General features: G+C 48.3%; 1 protein-coding gene across 4 annotated transcripts in view; it reads right to left on the bottom strand.

Annotated features, from left to right (window-relative positions):
- The window catches only part of LOC139049592 (phospholipid-transporting ATPase ABCA3-like), a 420,980-nt gene that overhangs the window by 99,377 nt on the left and 296,465 nt on the right, over positions 1-25,138 (bottom strand). The gene's annotated exons all lie outside the window — the stretch shown is intronic.

Genomic DNA, 25,138 nt, shown 5'->3' with positions numbered 1-25,138 from the left:
GAGATAAGACGTCACTGTAATTTTTAGCCTTCCGATGCACGCCATCATGATTTTAGACCACCCACTACAATCTAAGTAGTGAGAAGCGGGCCAATCACAGACGTCGGCCCCGCCCTCCTCATGAAGGTTATCTATCTTCATTGAGCTAGCTCGGCCCCACCGAAACGCTTTTTACTTCAGCGTGCTGCTTGCTCGTTGTCAGCAAAATAGATTTCTTTAAAATAATGTCAAGCAAGGCAATGCTGTCCGCTTTGATACCAAACAAAGGTGACCTCTTATAAAGAAGGAGAGCGTATTATTGGTTTGCTGAAACAACGCTGCAGGTCCCCGACAGACGCTTGCCTCGGCGGTTACGTAACTTTTCCGTCAGTAGATTGCAACAAAATACATGGAATAGTTTTACGTTATGGGGCCCCCATTATTAGCTATTTCAGAGTTCATTTCCTGGGTTCTGTAGAAGTGTGGACAATGATGCTTTAGGATTAACTTCTTCTTACAGACGCCTCCTCACAATGGTGAGGAGGCGTCCCTAAATATTTCTCTGACACAGATTGTTTTGCCCACCAAGCTTGTATTTTCTGTGCATTATGTCTTGCACCTCACTTTCTAAGTGTCTCTGTTTTAATATATCCGTGTGGCAGCACTCGGATTATAGCGTTGTTCCTGTGCTCATTAAGTAAATGATTGATTGAATGATAGATTCATTCGTATTAACTTGGTCGGTAGCTTAAGAATCTGCTTTTCTTTTTTTCTACTACATGACTCGGGCGTTACTAGTGACCTGTATGTAATTCCTCTGTCATCTACCACGCAACTGCTTGCTATGTCTGCCAATTTTTTTATGTATCCTTACAGTTCGTCCTTTAATTTCTCCTACTATATGTTAGGTACCTTGGCACCACATTACCAGCATAACAAAACAGCAGCTATAATGCGGGCATAATCTGTCGCATCCTTTTGCAGCGGTGTATAGTTCCAGGCATAGCTGGCTCATTATTGGCTGCACTAAAAGTTTTCATTTTCGCTCGCTACAGATACGGTACGGCAATGCGTGGCAAGGCATCGCCTCTGTGCATACTCGTCGTATACCGAAAATTGCTGTGGAAGTCACCACCGGTAAGCGTAATGGGCACCCTAACCGCGCTCAACTATAGCAACATGGCAGCGCCCTTACAGCGCCGACTACCCGCCTGGATCTGACTTCGCGATTTATACTGGCTCTACGCCCTGGCAGCAAGAAACAAGTGGCAAAATTCGTCGCTTTTGCCAAGTCTCATCTTAAGGTAAGGTCAAAGGGCTATGTATGTCTTGCCGTAATTATTGTGATCGGGTTTCTGTTTTCACGCTGATGAGACTGACATGTGTTCTCTGCAAGATCATCGTGCATGTAATCTACTCACATATTATGAACTTTCTAGACGCTAACAACCTCTTTCATCCTTCACACCACGGGTTCCGCAGGGGCCGTTCTTGCCAGACACAGCCTGCACTATTTCTTCATGACGTGCATGCTAATCTTGACCGTAACATACAAACAGATGCCATATTTTTTGGATTACTCGAAAGCATTTGACAAAATAGCTCATCAGCGCCTATTACCAAAACTTTTTAGTTTGAATTTGCATCCTGATATCCTAAGCTGGCTTGAGCAATTTTTAACTAACCGCTCACAGTGTGCCTCATTTTATAACCACGATTCAAACATTGCCGTCGTTACACGAGGTGTACCACAGGGGTCCGTCCTTGGCCCCCTTTTCCTAATTTACATTAGCGACCTACCCTCGCATGTGTCCTGCTGTATCCGTATGTTTGCCGATGACTGCGTTATTTACCGCGCACTCAATACCATCACTGTCCAAACAACTCTTCAATCCGACCTTAACCGGGAACAAGAATGCTGTGATGTTTGGCTGATGACACTCAACTCTAATGAATGCAAACTTGTCTCATTTACCCGTCGTCATCACCGTCTTCGGTTTTCTTATCGGATTGTTGACATCACTGTGGAATCAGTTGAATCAGCTAGAATTATCTAGGTATCACCTTGACTAATGATCTAAACTGGATTGCGCATGTTACTAATGTTATTTCATCTGCTAACAAAATATTGGGATTTCTATTACGTCACCTTCGCCTCGTTCCATAGCATGTAAAACTGTTAGCCTATAGATCATTGGTAAGAACGAAACTCGAATACGCATCTGCCATCTCGGATCCGCATCAAGCATATCTCGCCACTGCTCTGGGGGCAGTTGAAAATCGCGCCACCAGGTATATTCATTGCACATAAGCTTACAACGTCAGCATATCACTTATAAAAAAGAATATTTCTTATCGCTTCTATCCCTTCGTCGCTGCATTGCCACCTTTTCCCTTTTCCACAGGTTCTACTATTTGACGCTGAATCGACCACCATACATTGTTCCCCCAACGCGCCGGTCACGACACATTGGTCATCCCCAGCAGGTAGCACAACCACATTCGCACACAAATACATTTTCAGGCTCATTTTCCTACCGAGCATCTAAAGACTAGAATGGCCTTCCTCATCAAATCGCTGCCATCGCCTGCTCTTCAGAATTTGCTCAAGATGTAAGAACTTTTTTTTATTTACAGAATTGAATCCATTATAACACTTGTTTGTATATGTTGTATTCCCACTCCTTACGTAATGCGCCTACTATGGGGTCCTTAAGGAAATAAGATTAAATGAAATGAGAGACGGCGCCGAGCCGTAAAACTGGTTTGAGTTCTAGTTAGTAGATGGCGCGACACCATTAACACCACTGATGCGTTGACGATGTAGAACGCTATAAAGGCCTAATTGTTCGCTGCATCATTAATATACTATCCCGCTCTAGCATAGTACGTGATGAGGGTAGCGAGTAAACTCCAAGTAGACGCCGAGCAGATGCTGCGCCGCAGGTGGTGGTGGTGGCGGTCAAAAACTTTTATTGCTCTCAGACGAGAAGCACATGGAGGTACGCATATGGGCCGGTCCTTAAAGGCCCGGCCCTTACAATACTGGCTGAAATCCCTAGTACGGGACCCCAGTGGCGTAGGCCGCTGCCCGGGCGCGCTCGACCAAGGCCCTTTGGGCCTGCAGGTCATAGCAGCCAAGCAGGGTCACCTCCCAGTCCTCCCGAGTGGGATTGGGTTGAGGGGCAATAGCTGGGTTAGATGGGCAGGCTCACACCATGCGGTAGATGTCCGAAGACTTCTCCGCACAGTGCGGACAACTGCCTGTGAAAGAACGATCAAAATATTGAGTGCTGCCGGGCACAGCAGAGTATTCGTATAGAGACGGAGTAGAAGCCGCTCCTCCATCTTAGATAGCCCTTTACTCGGGCGGGGGTAAAGGCTATGTATGGACAGCTGGGCTAGTTGGTTATGATTAGCATTGTGAAAAGCTATGGCTAGATTGATAATGCAAAACAATGTCTTTAAAAGAATACGCGGGATTGAATTCAAGATCCTGATCTAGGGGGTCGAGAAAGGAAGGCCGGAGAGAGAGCGCGCGGGCGGCGGCATCGGCTGCTTCATTCCCCTCGAGACCCATATGAGCAGGAGCCTATACTATGTTCCGGTGAGTGGAGTCCCCGGTGTAGGAGCAACTTTGAAGTAGTAGGTAGGCTAAGTATGGAGCCCAGCCTTGCTCGACGTTCCGACGGGTCCCTCGCGAGTCGGAGATATTTGTTTTGGAACCAGAGTGGGTAGCAGCCAGGCAATGGCGACCTCCTCCGCATGAGGTATGTCGCGGGCGCGCAATGTAAGCCCGTTAAGTGCTTTCGACTGGTGGACGACTGCGGCCGTGTACCATCCCCCATGCCGTGTGAGGCCCTCCGGCCCCCACACGGCATGGGGGATGGGGGATGGACGCCTCCGGCCTCCACGCCGTGTGGGGGACGGAGGCGTCCATGTAGTATGCGCTGGGTTTCGACCCATAATGGCGGGCCAGGGCTTCCGCCCGCGCCAGGCTCCGACCATTGTGGTCATCACGTGTCGTGTTAGGAAAAGGGCGTACGTGGAGGGCGCATCTCCACTCGAAAGGGAGTCGTACTCGCTCTTCCATAAGCGTGGTGTGTTGGATGTGTAGTCGGGCAAGGAGGCGGTGACCCGACAGTGTCTTAGACAGGCGTGTGTATTTGTTAGTTAAGTGAGCCGCTCGGAGCTCCCGGAACGTGTTCACCATGCCTAGACCCAGGAGACGCTGGTTGGAGGCGCTCACGGGGAGTTCGAGGGCTCTCTTAATAATTTTGCGGAGGATGACTTCGAGTGCATCCTCGTCTTGTTTCCGAAGGTGGAGGTAAAGAGTCGAATATAAGATTCGACTGGTCACGAATGCATGCGCCAGCCGCAAGGCGTTTTTGCACCACAACCCCCGCGTTTGTTCGAAACCCGACGGACCATGCGGCTCACCTGGTCCCCCACCTTACGGAGCTGGGCCAGGGTAGTGTTTCACCATCTATGTTGATCAATGAAAAGCCCCTGTAACCGGACTTCTGTGTGTTCAGGAATTGGTACTGTCTCCAGAAAGAGCTCAATTTTGGCTGTGCACTGTGGTGAGGGGCGTATGTGTACAAATTCAGACTTTTGAGGGGAGCATTGCAGGCCACAGTGGCGTGTATAATGGTCGACTATGGTCGCCGCTTGTTGTAGGTTGGCCTCAATGTCTCCGAGTGAGCCCTGTGTGGCCCACAGGGTGTTGTCGTCGGCCTACAGCGCATGCTCCACACCAGCGACAGCAGCCAATTGGGCTGGCAGGTGCATCATAGCCAGATTGAATAGGAGAGGATACAGAACTGACCCTGTGGTGTTTCTCTGGTTCCATATCGGAAGGGACCATGCTCAGTGTCCTGGATTTTAATGTAGGAGTCACGATCTGTCAAAAATTGCCGAATGTATCCGAACGCATTGCGTCCGCAGCCGGGTTCTGAAAGATGAGAGAGTATTACCTCGTTGTAATGTTGTCGAAGACCCCCTTCAAGTTTAAGGCGAGTATGACCTTATCGCTGTGGGGGCATTCGACCGGGTCAAGGATGTCCCGAACTGAGTTGTAGCAGAACATCCTGTGCGGACCTGTGCGGGTGAAATCTGAACATGGAGTCTGCGAAGATGTGTTGATTTTCCGTGAACTCGGACAACCTGTCACGCACCATCATATCCATTAGTTTGCCCACACACGAGGTGAGAGAGATGAGGCGAAGGTTGGCCGTGTTGATGGCCTTGCCAGCTTTGGGAATGAAAGTGACCAGAGCGGTTTTCCAATCGTTGGGGAGTGGCACGTCCCCGAGCCAGATTGAATTGATGTAATCCAATAAGGACTGGCAGGCCAGGTCAGGCAAGTTAGCGAGTAATTTGTAATTTTGACCCTACCCGGAGTGGCGCCACGTTTCATTTTCGCCAGGGCTACCCGCAGATCGTAGAGCTGGAACGGCTGATCCAGCTCTGCGTTCTCCGAACCTGCATAAGAGTACGCCAATCCGCAGGGGTCCTGGGTAGTGCACAAGTATTCGTCCCGTAACTTGTGCGCTAGCTGAGTTGTGTTGCCGTGAAAACTGTGTATAGCACGTTGTAGATGTCGACCCAATGACCCACCCCTCATCGACCCAACGCGTGTCTGCGTTGGGTCGATAAGGGCGCGGAAGAGGCGCCAGGTATTCCTGCTGGACATCTGCCGTGCCGCCGTGTTGCCACGATCCACCTAGTTGGCGTCTGTGAGCTGGGCCGCATACTCAGCCGCACCGCTGGGTGAGCTCGGCGATTCGAGCCTTAAGTTTGCGGTTATGCTTTTGTCGGCGCCACTGGCGGACGAGGCAATGCCACCCTTCCCAGAGGTGGAGGAGGTGGTTATCCACGTCCGATACCGCCTCGGAAAGCTGAATTTTGGTTTCGGTGGAGCGAAGGCTAGAAACCCATTGTTGGGACCATGACTGGTAGTCTTGACCAAGTATAGATGTCGCTGTGCTGTAATTTTGCCTAAACTTGGACCAATCTGGGAGACGGGCCTGTGTTGTGGTTTTGCTAATGGCTTGGTCCGAATTGCAGTGTTTAAGATGCAGTGGTCGCTACCGAGGGTTGCCTCTGTGTTGACCTGGTTTCCTCAGGGTTTTCTCTGGTTTCCTCTGTGAAATTGTTATAGATCTCTAGAGACTAATAATGTCATAAATCGTTCATGTTTTCTGATGTAGAAGCAGGTGACCTCATTTTATTGCGGATTAAATGATGCGTGCTTAATATCTTCAACATATGACGCACCATGTTTTGGCTGCGGATTTGAACAGTGACAGAAGTATGTCTAGCTTTGGTAGCGTCGCCTGTTATGCATGGAACGGAGTATATAGTCTTTCAACAACTCTTGATTATCTGAAGTGTGCACATTTTCGTGTAAAGTTCTGTCTTGCTTGAATTACTGTTAGAGGGACATGTTCGAAGCAATAAAGTCAAGGGTTTCACGAAAACTTCTCATCGATTAAGATGAAGACACATATGGGAAACAACAAAAATAATTTTTTCGTGCTGAACCAGCTTTCAGTTATTTTTGTAAGCGCTCCAGACTTCACTGACGAACGCGTACCTCCTATGCCTTGATAGGCCTGGCAGACAAATCGCTTTCTTTCATTCAGCGTTACAACGTGATGTCTTACAAGACTGGACATACTTGACATTATGGACGCGTGTCACAGCGCCACAGCACGATGAGATACGCACACAGAATTTCGAAGACTGCCACGTCCCATAAGAACTTTTCTAATAATCAGAAATAAGAAAGTGCGTGCTCATATTTTATAAGTAAATTGTTGCTATGTGGCGCGCCTAATGCGCCAAGCACTAGGTGCGAGGGAAATTCTTAAAGTGTTTTTAGTCTTTTGTGTTTAAAGGGAAACTGGAACAGTTTTTAATTTCGATGAATTGCCGGGATTGGGAAGAACAGACCTAATAACTTACGGTTCTGAAAGTTTTTTCTACACTTTGTTAATAAAAGGGGCGGAAATCGCTTTCTAAATTCCTCCGCAGACACACCCCCGTCGCTTCCCGTAGCACCGGGTGAGGAGGCAGCCGGAAGAGACAACCGGTGACAGTGTTGTCATTCCCGGGGATGACCCCTGGCTTGGAGATTGCTCAAATCCCTCACCGGCAAGAGAGCAAGCCTACAACCTGTCCTCGCCGCGGCCGTCACACTGGGTATCAGCGAAGAGGCCCTTGCGGAGCGCATCGCCGGCCAGTTCGCGCTGGCTGTACAAAGAACTGCAGCCATCCTGCCGGTAGGACAGCCTTCCGTCAGCCTGCCTAGCTGCCTGCACAACCACCACCCGGGTTGGGCATCGAGCCAGATTACGGGTATCTGCCAGGACCCGCTGACGCTGCACGACCGCCATGTGGCCCTGAAGAGGGGGAAATGCCGCAGCGCACCAGGAGCCGAGGGAGTGACGACCCAAATGCTCCGACACCTGGCCGCCAGCGAGCAGCAGCGCCTTCTCGACTGCTACAGCGACATCTGGTGGTCAGGCCAGGTGCCGGAGACATGGCGCACAGTCATCGTGGCCCCCATCCTGAAAGCCGGAAAGCCGGCTGGAAACGTGAGCTCCTATCAGCCTGTCTCCCTCACCTCCACCACTTGCAAGGTGATGGAGGCAATTTCTGTGGTGTGACTGGACTGGGTGGCCCGTGCCTATGGCTTTTTGGCTAACCAGCAGTGGGGTTCCGGCGGCAACGATGCACCGTGAACTCCATTGCGGATGTGGTGCAGGCCTTGGCCCCACACTGGAAGGGGCCAAGGCCTGCGGTGACACCCTGCTCCTGGTGCTTGTCGACATCAAGGGGAACTTCGACGGCCTGCCCCATCCAGTCGTTCAGCAGGCTTTGGACCTACTTGGCATCAACGGGAACTTGCGGTGGTTCATCTCGTCGTTCCTACAGGAACGCACCTTCAGGGTACGAGTGGGCCAATCGAGGAGCTCCCCTCGGGCGGTGGCAGAGGGCATCCCACAAGGGTTGGTGGTGAGCCCATTCCTGTTCAACCTGGCCCTGGCCTGGCTTCCTGCTGCCCTGCTGATCGGACTAATAGCGGCGCGCAAAAAGCCATGTCCTCCTCGGTGATTGGTAAGGTGCCATTGACCATCGGTGACAACGAGCAGAGGGGCACGGAAGACGCCTCGTCCTCGGCCAGTCCCGAGGCGGCGGCATCGACCCACCAGCCGAAACGTCGAATTTCTGACGACGAGAAAGATGCTCTACAGCTCAAGTACGAAAGGCAACATCGCTTAAGGCACGGGCAAGCCCCCGGATCCTCGAGGAAAATGTCGTCGTCTTTTCGCAGGCCGAATATGCCTTACTGAACGTCTGCAGGGTCGTTCGGACAGCCTACTTTGCTGCTAGAAGTTTGAAACGTGTTTACCACCCCCGGCACAAAGAAGCGAGTGCGCGCAACTGCAGCTGACATTTTTGATCTACCGGACAAAGCGCTACGGAAGGGAAAAAACCTTACAGCACAGCAGCAATTCGTTGAGCGAATGCATGTTACTCGAACCCGGACTAAGATACTCAGCCCCTCATTCAAGACAGCTGCATGTTCCTGACAAGGCTGACAAGGTGGTCTGTTCTCGCCACCGCAAACTGCGGACGTCGCCGCCTCATTGATCATTACGAAACATTTCAAGCACGGAGAGTCCAGTAGGTAAGAAGTGGTCATTTGATCTGTTTCGCGGCCCAGCTAGCAACAAGCTGACCACGCACCAGGTGGCGTAGCTATGTCTGCATGCTCCCCACGTCAAAGGTGGTCCTCTTGCCAAACATCCACGGGATCGTGATCATCGCTGCCATTCGCAAACAATCCCTGTGAATGCCTCCATCTACGCAGACGACATCCCCCTGGGGGTGCGAAGTCCCCCCACAGCCACCGCAGCACGCGCTCTGCCTGCGAAGAGCCCTCGACACCACCGCTGCTTACCTGAGCAGCATTGGCCTTGCCATCTCTGCAAGGAAGACCGAGGCCAAGCTGCTCCACCACAGCGCAGCTGCCCGCCACACAGCTGTCCGGTTGCACCTGGGAGGCGTTCATTCACCCTGGAGCACGGCAGTGACGTACCTGGGACTGCACCTTGATCACCGGCTTTCCTGGTTGCCTGCTGTCAAGACCCTGCATGTCCAGGTCCTCCGAGGCCGCAAGGCAGTCTCCCAGCTTCTTGCCCGACGACAGGGCTGTACCACTGGATGGGCTCTGCAGCAGTACGATGCAGCAGCCACCTCACGCCTGCGGTACGCCCTCTCACTCGTGGCACTACCAACTGCCCGTCTCATGAATCTGGAGCTGCAGCATCGGGCCGCCATTAGGCTCTGCCTGAGTGCTCCCCGCAGCTCCCAAGTCACTGCAACCTTGGCCGAGGCAGGAGCATGGCCCCTGCTACTCCTCCTCCTGCAACAAGGGCTACGCCATGTTGACCGCCTCCACCATGGCCCAGACGGCAGTGCCCTGCTGTACCGACTGCGCTCGCGGCCCCATTCACAAATGGGCAGAATCTGTGGGCTGTACGAGGAGATGATTGGGAGGCCTCCAGCGAACAATACAAAGCTGGCTCCTCCCCAGAGACCACCCATACCTCTCACCGCAGAGCTGCCCGGCGTTTTCAAACGGCGCTCCCCGACTTGTGCCCTTCAGCAGACGGCTGCCTCCCTCCTGCATGAGGACCACGGAGAACCCCTGCAGACCTACGTTGACGGCTCAGTGATGCCGGACTCAGGCTCGTCGACTGCGGCCTGCGTGGTGTCCGTCTTGAGGAAGGGCAAGCAGTGTCACCTCCCTGACCATGCGCCGTCAACAGCGGCAGAGGTAGCTGGCCTCCTCTTGGGTGTGGACTTACTCACGGAGGAGCTGCCAGCGACCCCAGTTACCATCTGCTGCGACTCCAAGGTGGCACTTCTCAGCCTGCAGGGGCCAGAAAGTGCCAGCCTTGGGGTCGCCCTGCTCTCGACAAGGCTGATGGCGCTCCAGGAAGCGGGCTGCTCAGTGTCCCTGCACTGTCACCTAGCCCACGTAGGGACATCGGGCAACAAGGAAGCTGGTTCACTGGCAAAGCGTGCCCACCCCTGCGTGGTCCCGCCCAGCCTGGCAGTAACAGCCAATGATTTCACAAGCCACAGGCTTCGACGCCATGTGCTGACCTGCCGTCCGGACAAGCGGATGTCCTTCGGCCGCCCCCCGCGACCACTTCCACAGCGCGGCCTCGCACAGAGGGACACCTCCTTCCTTCTGCGACTGAGGATTGGCTGCTGTTGGACGGGTGCTCGCCACCATCGGCATGGGCTTATCGCATCTCTAGCCTGCGCCTCCTGTGGGGAGCGTGAGACCGTGGAACACCTCCTGCTGGCCTGTCCTGCTTACCTGCAGCAGCGTGGCGGCCTCCTGCAGGAGATCCGACGCCTGGAGCTTCTTTCTGCATGGCAAGAAGAGATCTTCCTTGGTCGCAACGAGCTACCTGCCCTCCTAACTGTTGTCGAGTACCTCGACTTATCGGGGCTCTCGGTGAGACTCTAGGATTTTCTGCAAAGACGGATACCCTCAGAGCTATCCAAACCACTCCAGGCTACTCGACCTGCCCCAACCAACTGGCTCCCGTTGCATCACCGCCCTCTCGCCTTTCACCAGATTACCATTCCTGCCGGACACACTAGGCCCTACCTGCAGGACTGCTCAGCCGCTGCCATGGCGAAACTTCAACCCTCTACTCTCCTATCTTCTTTGCTCACACTATCCCCCCACCTCTGTTGACGCTGAGCCGTGGTCCCGCAAGGGCTGCAGAAAATATCGTCAACCTTTCCTTTTCCCTTCAAGAACCGCTTCTCTCTTCCCGGGAACCGTGCTGCCGGGCCGGCGTGCTGGCATGTTTCGTTCCGTCCTGCGCTTTACTAAACGACGCTATGAGAGATCTGCCGCCGCTCACGTTTGTTTTATTTGGCGGTTTTCGTAAACTGTTCTTCCTTTCTATGCTACGTGAGTGCCTAGAGCCAAGGGCGCCCAACATTCCCTCGTGCTGTGCAGCATTCGGCTGCGCGAACACAGGCGGGCAAGACGATGTGGTGTTCCACATGTTCCCGAACGACAAGGAGCTTGCAGCTCAGTGGGTCCGTGCGGTGAGGAGAGATCATTTCGTGCCGACGAAATGAACTTTGCTGTGCTAGGACTCTTTGCGCGACAGTGATTATCATCGGAGGTTGACAACGATGCGTGCAATCGGTATTCCAGTTTAATCGGCGTGACTGAAGCCTGGACGTTATTCCGTCTATATTCTCCGACAAAAGAAAAACCTCGCACTTACAAGAGTGGCATACGCCAAGAGGAGAAAGCGCGAGGTAAGGGTTTTAATGTGCGCACGGGCAATGTTTTACCAGGTGATCACCTGAGTGTCGAACACACGGCCTTACAGCGGCCTATGACGAAGCGAGGTGGAGGTACAGCCGGAAATATGCACATGCGGGCAAAGTGCTTGCCGTTTTCATTAGGTTTTGCCACTGTACTTTCTCACGAAACACTGTGCTACAGCCGTTTGTTCGGCGCTATTTTGATACGGCGAAATAACTGGCCGGGGGTACGCTTGCGCATCCACTGACATTTGTTACTCGTCCTACGCTGACGCGGAAACCACGCGGAGCCCACAGGTTTAGCTGTTCAGCATTTGTGTTCAAATCGCACGACATGAGGCTTTACGGTAATATTTTCATGCTCGCGCTAGAGTAGTTCAACTCGGTGTGTAAAAACTTCGTTCCGTTGATTTCGCACGCACAGCTTGCTACCAGCAGCGAAATGCCGCAAAAACGAGCGTCGGCACAGCCGCGTCCGTGGCAAGGCGAACGGGCTAAAAAAATGTAGTAACGATGTGAGGTAGTACACTTGTCAGCGTTCGACGCGGTCTAGCCCAAAACAGGCACCGCTGCTGGACAAAAAGTTTTCTTGCCTTGTACCTAGAGAACTGGCTATGCATCACGCATGGCCAAATTATTATTTGAAAGAAATTAAATTGCATTACTCATTACTGTCGTATTAGGTTCATTGATTTGAATTACATTATGAAGCATCGCTTCAAAAAAGTAATGGTATTACTTTGCGATTGCTTCTAAAACGTTTTCATGCATACAAGAAGCAAAAAGTAAAGTATAAAGGGACGCCATCCTTTCTTCAAGGTAACATACACTTGCCGATATTTCATGCCCTCCCCCCCCCCCCATGTTCCTCCGCGGCACGTCACCCCACTACCAACCTTCTGGCGGCGTACACAGCTTACCGGTGCATTTACACCGCAATTATAGAATTACTTTATCCATCAAATTACAGACAAAATAATTCACAATGCTAAATCACTAGACAACTAATCCATCACATAAATTACTGAAAAAGTATTTCAATTATTGTAAGTAATCTAACTGCAATGAATGAATGAATGTTTAGTTTTTATTGGCGCAAGGTCCAGGTATGGCCAAAGAGCGCCAAGCCAGTGTTGATGAATTCGCAATGTAGTTATGAGTTCAATGATCTTGGTGTGAGGTGGCTGTAAAGGGGCCTTAAAATAGTCGCTCTAGAGTGCGTAAAATCTATGTATTAAAAGATTATGTCAATGACAATGACATGTTCTATGAGAAATAAAGTCCATCGTGAGGGAATGATGCATCATAAAAGATCTGTGAGATCGTAAAATTACCTGGAGCACTACTGCCTCACCAGAGCCCTTGAAACACAAGGGCCTGGAGGCATGTGCTATAAAGTATGACTTTCACAGTGGCATCCTCTCAAGAGAGGAAGCGCTATGAATGTGTGGGACTAATAACGTGTAGGACAACATCTCTGAGGAAACCTAGGACAGCGTTTGTATTAAAAAGCGGTTCTGGACCGACAAACATTACAGGATGAAGAGGAATGTGTTGACGGTATGCTAAGGAAAAATGTCTCCTTCTCTCAGATTCGGCTTTCCGACACTCCAGGAGAACGTGGAGCACGGTCAGCCTCTCCCCGCTTCTGCCACATGCTGGAGGGTCATTTCCGGTGAGTAAAAAGTTATGTGTGCCAAATGTGTGTCCTATTCTAAGACGACAGAATAGGACATCTGTCCGCCGTGATTTTATTGCAGAAGGCCAGAACCCTAATTGTGGCTTTATTACGTGCAGCTTATTATTTGTTTCCCAGTCCCACAATCGTTGCCAGTAGTTTCGCACTTTCCTGCGCAAGAAGGGCCTCAGGTCTGTGACAGGGACTGCAGCAGTAGGATGAGCAGAATATGATGCAATTGATGTGGCCATCTGGTCCGCCAGAACATTACCTTCGATGCCCCTATGACCCGGCACCCAGCATATGATGACATGCTGGTTTCAGATATATGATTTACATAGGACGGAGTAGAGTTCAATTATAACAGGGTTTCTGTGGTTAGAGAATGCCATTAAGGCCTTCACAACACTAAGGGAATCCGTATATATGACTGCTTTCTGGAGTTTTGATTTCCTGATATGCTTCACAGCCGACAGTAGTGCGTAGGCCTCAGCCGTAAAGATGCTTGCTTCCGGATGCAGTACACCGGATTCCGAAAAGGATGGGCCGACGGCTGCATAGCACACCCCCTCGCGTGACTTCGATGCGTCTGTGTAGAACTCCGAGCAGGAGTGTTTGTATTGGAGTTCCCGGAAATGCATTTGTGTTTCAATCTCTGGAGCGTGTTTTGTAACTTGTATGAAAGATGTATCGCATTGTATCATCTGCCACTCCCAAGGAGGTAGCCGCTTGGCTGGATGCATTAGGCGATGTTTGAGGATTGGGACATCCATTTCAACACTAAGCTCCCTCACACGAAGTGAGAAGGGCCGTCTTACAGAGGGACGACTACGGAAGAGTGTGTCATATGTCATATCGTTAAGGGTATTAAAGCACGGATGTTCAGGATTAGAGTGGACTTTCAGGAAATATGTTTGGCTGATGTATGTTCTCTGGAGATGGAGTGACCACTCATTTGATTCGACATACAAACTTTCAATGGGACTTGTTCTGAAAGCGCCAGTGGCCAGTCTAATTCCTAAATGGTGAACCGGATCTAGCATCTTTAGCGCGCTCGGGGCTGCAGAATGATAAATCACGGCACCGTAGTCCAATCGTGATCGAATGAGGCTTTTGTGAAGATTCATCAAACATTTTCTGTCGCTGCCCCATGCTGTATGGGATAAAATTTTCAGTAAGTTCATTGTTTTTAAGCATTTTACCTTGAGGTATTTTATGTGTTGAATAAATGTTAGTTTAGAGTCAAGTATGACACCTAGGAACTTGTGCTCTTTGTTCACAGGGATTTGCTGGCCATACATTTGGATATCAGGATCTGCAACGAGGCCTCTCTTTCTTGTGAAAAGCATACAAGAACTTTTGTTCGGGTTCACCTTAAATCCGTTTTCGTCGGCCCATTTAGATACTTTGTTCAAGCCCTGTTGTACTTGCCTCTCACACACTGCAAGGTTGCAGGATTTGAAACCTATTTGTATATCATCTACGTAAACAGAATAAAAAATGGCTGGCGGTAATGAAGTACGGAGGGTGTTCATTTTCACGATAAAGAGTGTGCAGCTAAGCACACCTCCTTGAGGTACACCATTTTCTTGTATAAAAGCTCGCGACAATACATTGCCCATTTTCACGCGGAAGGTACGTTTCGACAGATAGCTTTCTATTATGTTTAGCATATTTCCACGGATGCCCATCTCCGACAAGTCTCGTAAGATCCCATATCGCCACGTCGTGTCGTACGCCTTCTCCATATCGAGGAATATCGATAAGAAGAACTGTTTATGTACAAATGCATCGCGGATATTTGCTTCAATGCGTACAAGATGATCAGTCGTGGACCGCCCTTCTCTGAAGCCACACTGATAAGGATCAAGCATATCGTGCAGTTCAAGGAAATGTATTAGCCTACGATTAATCATTTTTTCGAATAGCTTACAAAGACAACTTGTAAGAGCTATCGGGCGATAACTTGCCGCCAAGGAAGGGTCTTTGTCCAGCTTCAAGACGGGAATAACAATAGCCTCCTTCCATGAGGATGGGAGGTATCCGGCAGCCCAGATAGAGTTGAAAAGTGCCAGAAGTGTCATTTATGTGTCTTCGTGTAAGTTCTTAATCATGTCATAGATGATTCTATCAGCTCCCGGAGCAGAGCTTCTACATGTGCTCAATGCAGCTTTAAGCTCGGCAATGTTAAAAGGACGGTTATAAGGTTCATCCGGACGGCATTTACGATCAAGTGTCTTAAGTTCAGCTAAGTGTTTATATTTGAGGAATGATTTTGTGTAACGTGTGGAGCTTGATACATGTTCGAAGTGTTCGCCCAGAGCGTTCGCCTGGTCCTCCAAGGTAGTCCCTTGGTCGTCCACTAAGGGCAGAGGGTGGATTTGTTGCCCCTTTATCTTTCTTACACCATTCCAAACTTTACGTTCTTGAGTGTAGGATGTGATGCCCGAGAGAAACCTCTCCCAGCTAGCTCTCCTTGCCTGTCTCCGCGTGCGCCTCCCTTGTGACTTTGCCAGTTTAAATTCAATAAGGTTTTCTGCAGTCGAGGAGCGACGCAGCAAACCCCACGCTTTGTTTTGTTTCTTTCGTGCCAGTCTGCACTCTTCATTGCGCCAGGGTACCCGTCTTTTACAAGAGAGACCTTGTGTTTGGGGAATGAACTTTTCAGCTGCGTCCAATATAAAAGAAGTAAAATATGCTACAGCATTGTCTATGTTGAAATCAGTGATAAAATGTCGAGATAAGTAAGTTGCTTCCTTAAAATCATTCCATTCGGTGGAGGCTAGTTTCCACCGGGGTGTATATAGGGGGCTTTCATGTTGAGGCATTGAATTTAACATTACAGGAAAGTGGTCACTTCCATATGGATTTTTTATTACATGCCATTGCAAGTCCGGTAAAATTGAAGCTGAGCCAATAGACAGGTCTATTGATGAATATGAATTGTTACGGATATTATAATAAGTTGGCTCCTTCTTGTTGAAGAGGCATGCACCGGAGTTCACAAGAAAATTTTCAATAAAACGGCCTCTCGCGTCACATCGAGAGTCTCCCCACATGGTGTGGTGTGCATTAAAATCGCCTGCGAGTAGGTAAGGGTCCGGAAGCTGATCTATTAGGTTATAAAAATCACTTTTTTCCAGATGAAAATTGGGGGTATGTATAAGCAACTTACAGTGATCAATTTATTAAAAAGAATTGTCCGAATTGACACTGCCTCAAGGGGCGTCTGAAGGGTGACCTGGTGACAGTCTACGGACTTGTCTACAATTATCGCAACACCACCAGACGAGGTATTCGCCTCGTTGCGGTCTTTACGGTAGATGGCGTACTGACAAAGGAAGTTTGTTTGTGTGCATTTAAGATGTGTCTCCTGAACACACAGCACCTTTGGGTTATGTTTGTGTAAGAGTTCTTTATAGTCATCGAGGTTGCGGATAAGACCTCTAACGTTCCAGTGTATTATTTGTGTAGCCATATTGTTCGTGTTTTTATGCTGTGTGTCAAGAGGAGTTAAGTTAGAGAGATGACTTACGGAGCCGTTTCAGGCCCCGTGATTATGGTACGGGTTCTGTCTTTCTTGGAGCGGTCGCGAGACTCGAGCTGCTCCCGAGGCGCTGGATGCGCCTTCTGGCTCGGGGTTGTGTCCATCGACTCCTGGGAGCCCCTGGACTTCCGCTCACTAGAGCGGGGTGTTTTCAGGGTAGGCCTTGCCTCGAAAAGCAGAGCCTTGGAGGCCACTAACCCAGAGGTCGATGGGCCCTCCTTTAGAGACGGCGCAGCAGCGCTCGCTACTGTCGCCTGGGGGGCTGAGGACACTGCCGAGGCCACACTCTTTGTGGGCCGGGCTGATGCCCCAGTCTGCTGCGGTGCTGCCCCCCTACGCGCCGCACCAGCATACCCTGCGGTATGGAGAAAAGAAATACGCTTTCGTGCTTCTTGAAAAGAAATGTTCTCCTTGATCTTTAATGTGATGATTTCCTTTTCCTTCTTCCAGGAAGGACATGACCGAGAGTATGCAGGGTGGTCACCCTCGCAGTTTGCGCAGCGGTGTGCCTTGGTACAATTATCAGCAGGGTGTTCGTTTGAAGCGCACTTTGCACATGTGGTACGGCCCCGGCAGCTCTGAGAGCCGTGACCAAATCGCTGGCACTTAAAGTAGCGGCGCGGGTTCGGAATGTAGGGTCTCAGTTTTATTTTCATATAGCCTGTTTCAATATACTCTGGTAAAGTGCTTGTGCAGAATGTCAAAATTAGGTGTTTAGTGGGGATCTCTTTGTCATCCCGCCTGATCTTTATCCTTTGGACATTTGTCACGTGCTGTTCCTTCCAGCCTTCAAGCAGCTCAGTTTCACTCAAATCAAGGAGATCTTGTTCAGATACGACTCCGCGTGTGCTGTTCAATGAACGATGCGGATTTATCGAGACAGGGGTACTATTAATTTCATCAAGTCCAGATAGATTCTCGTACTGTTTCTTGTCACTAACTTCGAGCAACAGATCACCGCTGGCCATTTTCGTGACCTTGTAGCCGGGACCTAGTTTCTCAGTAAGAGACTTTGCGACAACAAATGGTGATAGGGTTCTTGCTGTTTTATCAGGGTTTCCACAACTTAGGACTTTGGATAAATTTCTTTGGTCTGGCCAAAAAGTTTCAGGGAGTCATCGGTGCGCCCTCTCTTCGAAAGAGGGCGATCAGGGAGTCGGGGGAATGATGAAAAAGCCATCAAAATAAATATCACTTCGGTAGCTATGCCAGCCGCCCACCACCGAGCCCAACAAGGGACGCTGCGAAGCCCAAAAGCTACGAAGACGCCAGCTGTACATAGTCACTATAACCTAATATACGATACCCAAGGTTGGATAGCTACACCAGGTTAACCCTCGCCACCTGGAAGTATGGAAGTAAGAAGAAGCGAAGAGAAGACAGGAAAGATTGAAAGTGAGAGAGAAAAACGAAGATTGAAGAGAAGGACAGGAAAAGGTGACTGCCGATTTCCTCCAGGTGGGTCAGCCTGGAGGTGCCGTCTATGTGAAGCAGAGGCCAAAGAGGCGTGTTGCCTCCGCCGGGGGGCCTTAAAGGTCCAAACACCCGGCATCGGCTCAACCTCCAGGATCCCCCTTTCCCCAGACACGGCTAAGCCGCGCACGGCGACACGCGGGAGGGTCCAACCCTCGTGTGCTCGGGTACGTGGTGTCGCAACACATCAAACGCCTGCTCACGCAGACGCCCCTGCGGGGTAATCTAACTGCTGTAATGTATGCTGATATGGTGAACTTAATGACATCCATGTTTTGCACTCTTTCAGTTACTAGCAGAGCTCCTTGAGAACCAAGCCCCTGAAGAACCTGTTCCACTACCATCACCAGTCAAAGATTTTGAAGCAGCCAGTGTGACACAGGCAGATAATATTGAAGAGTTTGAAGCAGCAATTGTGGCCCAGGCAGCTGATGTTGAACAGAATTGCCCCGAAAGTACAGACAAGAGCCTTCAAGTTCTGATATAACCAGTAACATCTTGCACGGCCGTCACAAGCAGACAAAAAAATTGCAAGTTCATTTCACGTGGGACGCAGACAAAGCCTTGGGGTTTTTCAATCGGTAAGATTATCTGACATTGGTCAGATTTTTTCTGCACATTGAAGCGATTCATGTTTTCATGAAGATAATTTCTTGAATAAGGATGCGCAGCACAGTTTTTCAGTAATAGCCTAAGTTACAAGTTTGAAATGATTGGGTTCCTGGAAATTCTGTACACCTTATAAGAATAATGGTGGGATAATAATGGGCTATGACATAATACCATATACGTTTCAAGAATTGTTTTTTTTCTTTTCAGGTGTCCAGGTTGGCAACTTCATGGTAGATGTTGCTACTCAGGTGATGAGTGTGGCAGAGTCATGTTATGAGAGAGACAGCCCAAGTGACAGTGAACCTGCTTCTGATTACGACGACGATTACAGTCCTGAGAAGGACCCTTGCCACGAGTATGTTATGCTATTCTTACTGTTGCATACCCTTTGAGATGTCTGCACTTACTGCAGCCTGTGGTTCATGGCTAGTTGTCTAAATTACATGCAACGCACCTACAAGTTTTCAAATCATCTAAATATTTCCATTCAGTGAAAATCTCTTATTTCTCTCAGGCCCGATACCACTGCTGACTCTTCGGAAGAGGGAGTAATTTTAGTTGAAGAAAGGCACCTGATAGCATTGTTTCAAGTCTGCCACGCATGCCTTGCTCCTTGCACATACAGTTTTCGCTGTGAAGGGACACTTACAGAGGTGTGGGCTCAGTGCCCACTAGGAGACCAGCTATGCTGGAGGAACCAAGACGTCGTAAACCAGCAGCCAGTGCTAAACGTGAAGCTTTCTGCTGTCTTTTTGTTTTCGGGCAATAACCCTGCTGCAACTTTGAGGATGCTGGCGTCTATAGGTGTTGAAGTTGTCACAGACAGGACCTTCTTCATCCAGCGTATTCACCTTTGGCCTGCAGTTAACAAAGTAGGGAAGTATTTTGAAAAATGATGCGTATTTTATCATTTCCAGTCCCTTTTCTCACTACGTTGAAATATACTTGATGATGGTTTGGAGGGAACAACAAGAGCAGCTATTCAAAAATGCCAGTGGCCAAGAAGTGGAGCTTGCAGGCGATGGGCGAGCTGACTCGCCTGGCTTCAGTGCCAAATCTGGCACATACTCTTTGATGGATGTTGCAAACAACAAAGTGCTCCACGTAGAGCTTGTCCAGGCTTCTTTTAACTTTTCTCTAGCGTTTTGTAAAGACTTCACAAGGCCTACATAGCACTAAATGTTGTGCTGCTGCATTGGTTCCTGCTGCTTGAATTTATTTTGTGTACAAACATGTCCTCTAAGAGGGTTAAAATATTGTCTCTTGTAAATACAATCAAATGAGTTAGGCGGCAGCCGCCACATGGAACTGGAGAGCCTTAAGCATAGCCTTCAGTTCCTAGAAAACCATAGTATCACTGTGAAGTCTCTTGTAGCTGACAAGCATGCTCAGATCAAGGCCTATATGCGAAGAGAAAAAACCAGAAATCAGGCATGAGTTTGATGTCTGGCATTTCGCAAAAGGTATCTTGAAGCAACACATTTTTATGCTGGGTTGAAAATATTGGCGCTTACTATATGTATTTTTATAAAATATGGACACTGAATGTCGGACTTTGCATTATGCATTCGAGGTGTCTCCAAAGAAGTGACTGCCATTACAAAGCGACATGACTGCAAAGAACTGCAGCCATGGCTGAAGTCAATTCAAGATCATTTGTATTGGGCAGTCGCAACCAGCCATTCTCACAGTGAGCAGACTGTTCCGCGGTGGTTGTCACTACTAAATCATAATAAGGATGCGCACATTTACAGAAGTGCACAATTCCCAACGTGTGTACATGAGGAAACTGAACGCCGGCAGTGGCTAAGTGAGAGTAAGTACTGTCAGTGAAAATGTAGGGAAAGAATATGTTACTATAAACCATTGCAATGCTTTGCAGGTACGTATTGTGTCTGAGCGTGTAAAGGAGGTTTAGGGTACCTTAGTCATTTATAATGTAATAGCAGTCTGCAAAAAAATCTTGGGTCTGTCCAATTTTGTTCTTTGCTATTGTTAGCTCATTATGTGCAGGCGTTCTTTGCTCAGTTCACTATTTGTGGTCTACTATTTTTGGCTCAGCTGAAATGACAGCTGATTCAGAAGTTGTCGTAGCAGCTAGCACAGTATTCCTTGCATAAATGTGATCTTTTGCATGTACACGTTCATATACTATCTAGGCTCATGCCACTTGAGTGCGACATAGACATTTCTTGGCAGTCAGGTTTCACTAAGACTGCTTAACTTCCATGGCTCAACTTAGGACTGGTTTGTCCTGTGTCTAAATGAGAAAATGTCTGTGCCATATTTTTGCAGATTCTAAGGCATTTGAAAAGCTCCAAACAATTGCGGCTTCAAAGCTGCTCTTATTGGACATGCCCAAGCTATCAACATCGCATAAGACCAAGGGTCTTGAAAGTTTTCATGGACTTTTGATACATTTTGCTCCAAAGTATTGCCAGTACTCATACCTTGGAATGAAGGCAAGGTAAGCCTCATAATTTTCAGCCTGGATTTACATTCTTATGCAACCTGCCAAGATGGAAGTGAGCATCGTACTTTTGCACATGCTCACTTGCTGAAGTATGATGGACATTTTCAATGCAGGAGCATCGTTTATTAAATACCTATATTTTGTACAGACTCGTATTCACATAGTTTCGCGATCACCAACAATGTCGTGGAAGCAACCAGCTTTAAACTACAAATTTATACTTGGGAGATATTGAGCACACAAGGGTAGGGACATGACAGGCTTGCTATGGCATACATTTTTCGACTATCTAGTCAAATTAAACTTCAAGTAAAATGATTACATTACTGATTTCCTGTCAACCAGCACCCCAAATGAAAAAAAAACAACCTTCAGATCTACTCAGGACGTACACACTCATCGTCTCTACATACTGTGCTAGTGACTGAAGCAAATTTGTTATTACATGGGGGGAGGGCAGTATAGAGCCTGCCAGGCCCTACTATGTGACCCATGCATTGTTCCCAAAACAGGCATTGTAAATGATTACAGGTCTACACGTAATTCACAGATACCTGCTATTTGTATTTGACCATGGTCCATGATTTTCGAACCCAGCTATCAGCCTTGCACCACAATGAAAACAGTGAAAGATGCCAAGCATGCAGATTAGATGGTGAAGCCAGGTTCAATGCAAAATATCCAAAGGCTACAGGGGGCAAGGGAATTGCTTGCCCTGTAAAGCAACGGACAGCTCACAGCAGGTGAAAATAATTTTACTTGTGTGTATCAACATCCTTACTTCATAGTAACATCAAATGTTTTCCCAGAATATGTGAAGATGCTTTTGGACCTCGTGATGGTGGAAGCAAGGAACTCGTCATCACGGTTCACGAAAACTCGGCTCCCGAAGAACCCGCTACCATTGTGCAGCCAGTTTCCTCAAGTTTCCAAGGAATATGCTGCTAGACGGTAGAGTACAAGGTTCAGTAAGTAACGTCGAGAGCTCATTAACTGAGAACAGAAAAAATTGGCTTTGCGTGTTGGTGCAATTGCCTGATGCATTCTAATAAAATATATTCCCAGCCTGCAAATGTCCCTACTAAACCTACAGCCGTGCTTTCAGTAATTACGCAGAAGTCAAGTGACTTTGTAGCCATTTCTTTCTGGTTTGATTTATTTACCTGTGCAAATTCCTCTAATTTAAGACATCTCTTCAGGTACTATCTGTAGTCACACAGTAAAGACGAAATATCAAGCAACATTAGTGGCTTTGTGGGCACCTACCAAAACTGAATGATGCTTACTGGTATAATGCTTCAGGCTGCAATTTTACATGACAATTTACACTGAGTTTAGCAAATGCTCGATATGGATGTTTGCATAGTAACAATGCTATTCCTCACTTGTATTTAAAAAAACATAACTACATAGTGCGTTAGTGCATGCAAAGGTGATCTTTTTACATGGCAGTCACACTGTGGGTGTCGAAGGGAGAAACCTTTCAGCTACTGCTAGTACACATACTCCTACAAAGCACTTAATAATTTTAAGCTTCAAGAAATAATTTCATATCTGACGAATTTCAGTACAGTGAAACAAAGAGTTGTACTCTGATGAATACATTATGGCAATGCAAACAATTGAATGAAATGCTCCTTGGAAACACGCAAAACAATTCAAATTGAGAAAAACTAACTTGCTGCAGTTTATAGAGCATTTCATTAATACATCAGCACATCTATGTGCACTCACCTAAATGGAATCCCAGAAATGTTTGAAGCCTGTATATGAGCCTGTTCTGGACGGGTATTTCTTGCAGACAATTTCAAGCACAACGCTTGGCAGGATTCGACGGTTGTTTTTTCCTAAAGTTTTCCATACTAGCCAGACAATATGGCGGTGTGCTGCATACCTCAACTGCCTGCAAAAAATTTGCTTTTACATCAATCTTTTTCCATCGGCCATATCATTTTCACACCTGTTTGTAAGCTTCTTGCCTTGTCCAGCCGGTTTGACTTCTTTCTGGGTAAGTGGCACTTCCAGTACTGCCCTGCTGAAGCGCACAGTGCTGAATAGTCTTGAAATTGTTACGCACTGCGTGTGCTGCTGTTTATTCGTAATCTCTTGCACCTCCTGGCAGCACAAGCCGTTCTCTCCATCTTCCATCAATATGCAGCACATGCAGGTGCGCCTAGTTTAATGAAATCCCAATTACGCCTACACTGACGCGAACATTTGCAGCCATGAACGTCTGGTAACATAGCTTTAGCGTAGCCGGATAGCCTTACGACAAATGCGGAAACACGTTGTTGCTAGCGTTGCTATACTCCGTTTCATGCATCAGGTGCAACGCTGTGGAGGCTCGAGATACATCGTGCATTGGCTGCGTTCGCACTTAGAAGGAGTTCGGTGTTTCTTGACCCAATGTTTTTGAAAATATTCGTTATTTAAACTCAGTTCTGAATGAAAAAAAAAGAATTTACCCACAGAAACAATCCGTGTACTTATACGGCTGCTGACACGTTGTTTTAAATCAATTTGCTTTCCGGTATTTTTCAATTGCAGCCCGTCGCGGCAGCTTCACGTGCATGCTGGCGCGAGCAAACGCCGCTGGCACGCTGCGAAGCATCAGCGGAAACACGTGGAGTAATAAATTTTGAGGACCGGACTTATTGCGTAGCTTCCACAGCGTAGGCACCTGAGGTATGAAATGGAGTATAGGCTTGCCTAACGACATCCGAAGTACGGTTGCAGTTACCGTAAAGTTACCGTGTGTACCACAGGGCGTTGCCAAAACTGCCTAATATCTGTATGTCAACACTAGCATAGAGCACGCATACCCATTCTTGGTCGAGCCACAATCGCAAAGTCGTCAAACTATAGTATGAGTATTGCACATTTAATCTCCCTGGCCATCTTTGGATGTGTATGATAAGCAACTTCCATGACTGTGCCTCGCAGCACTATATATGCCCACTTTGAAACGCGGCACTTATGTTCGCGATCGTGTATAAACACGCAAAAAAACACAGGACTTTAGACAAGCAGCGGCAAGGTGCTTGACATCGCGGAATTGCACCCGTGTTTACAATCTATTGAATAGTTAGTGCTTTGGCATTCTTTCAGCAGCAAGTTGCCAGTGACATTTTAGCGCGCTTTTTCCCATCATTGGAACATGCAGCTACATGAAAAAAAAGCATAAGTACCAGCTAAGATTTCAACCACGCGAGAAGATGCACACATCGCTCTCGCTGTTGGCACGCTCAACATGTCGTTGCCGCAGTTTCCCCCATCGTTTTCTGTATTGGCTGTTGGTTCGAACATGTACGGCGCAACACAAGCCGTCCGAGACAGCGAGAACGTTCTATAATGCTTACAACTCAGCTGTGAAGCCAGAACATAACAGCGTGCTGCGCTCTGAAATGGTGGCGCCGACCGGCGATACCCGTGAATGACGTCACAGCGGTCCCGACCAATCACGGGCAACAGCGGCGTTCGCGCGATGCCCTGAGGCACTGGTGCGTGTTTTCTTGCAAAAAACTACCGCTTGCGCTTGTTTTCGTCCTTTTTGAACGAGATATTCGTGTTCAGTGGATTCAAAGCTGTAGAACCCCGCCGGGAACTAATTTTTGTTTTCGAAAAGTGTTTCAGCTTCCCTTTAAGGCATGGCGTCTGTGGTCAAACCGTAGAACGCGGTGCGGGACTGACCAGCCGCCACCTTTCATTTACTTATATATATATATATATATATATATATATATATATATATATATATATATATATATATATATATATATATGTGTGTGTGTGTATATATCGAGCACATACCATGGGCACTTAGTGTCGCAACTTGGCCGTAAACGGCCAGGAACCGAAAAAGCAGTGTGGGAGGAAGAACAAACTTGTGGCTTTAAAACAATATACTTCTGGATTGCGAGGGAAGAGGCCTTTTCGCTTCCGTATTCGATTTCCTCCTTCGTTAATATTAAACATTGTGTTCGGTGACATCATATCG

This window comes from Dermacentor albipictus, chromosome 9, assembly GCF_038994185.2.
Source record: "Dermacentor albipictus isolate Rhodes 1998 colony chromosome 9, USDA_Dalb.pri_finalv2, whole genome shotgun sequence".
NCBI lineage: Eukaryota > Metazoa > Arthropoda > Arachnida > Ixodida > Ixodidae > Dermacentor > Dermacentor albipictus.
This window is presented reverse-complemented; position numbering and strand designations above follow the sequence as displayed.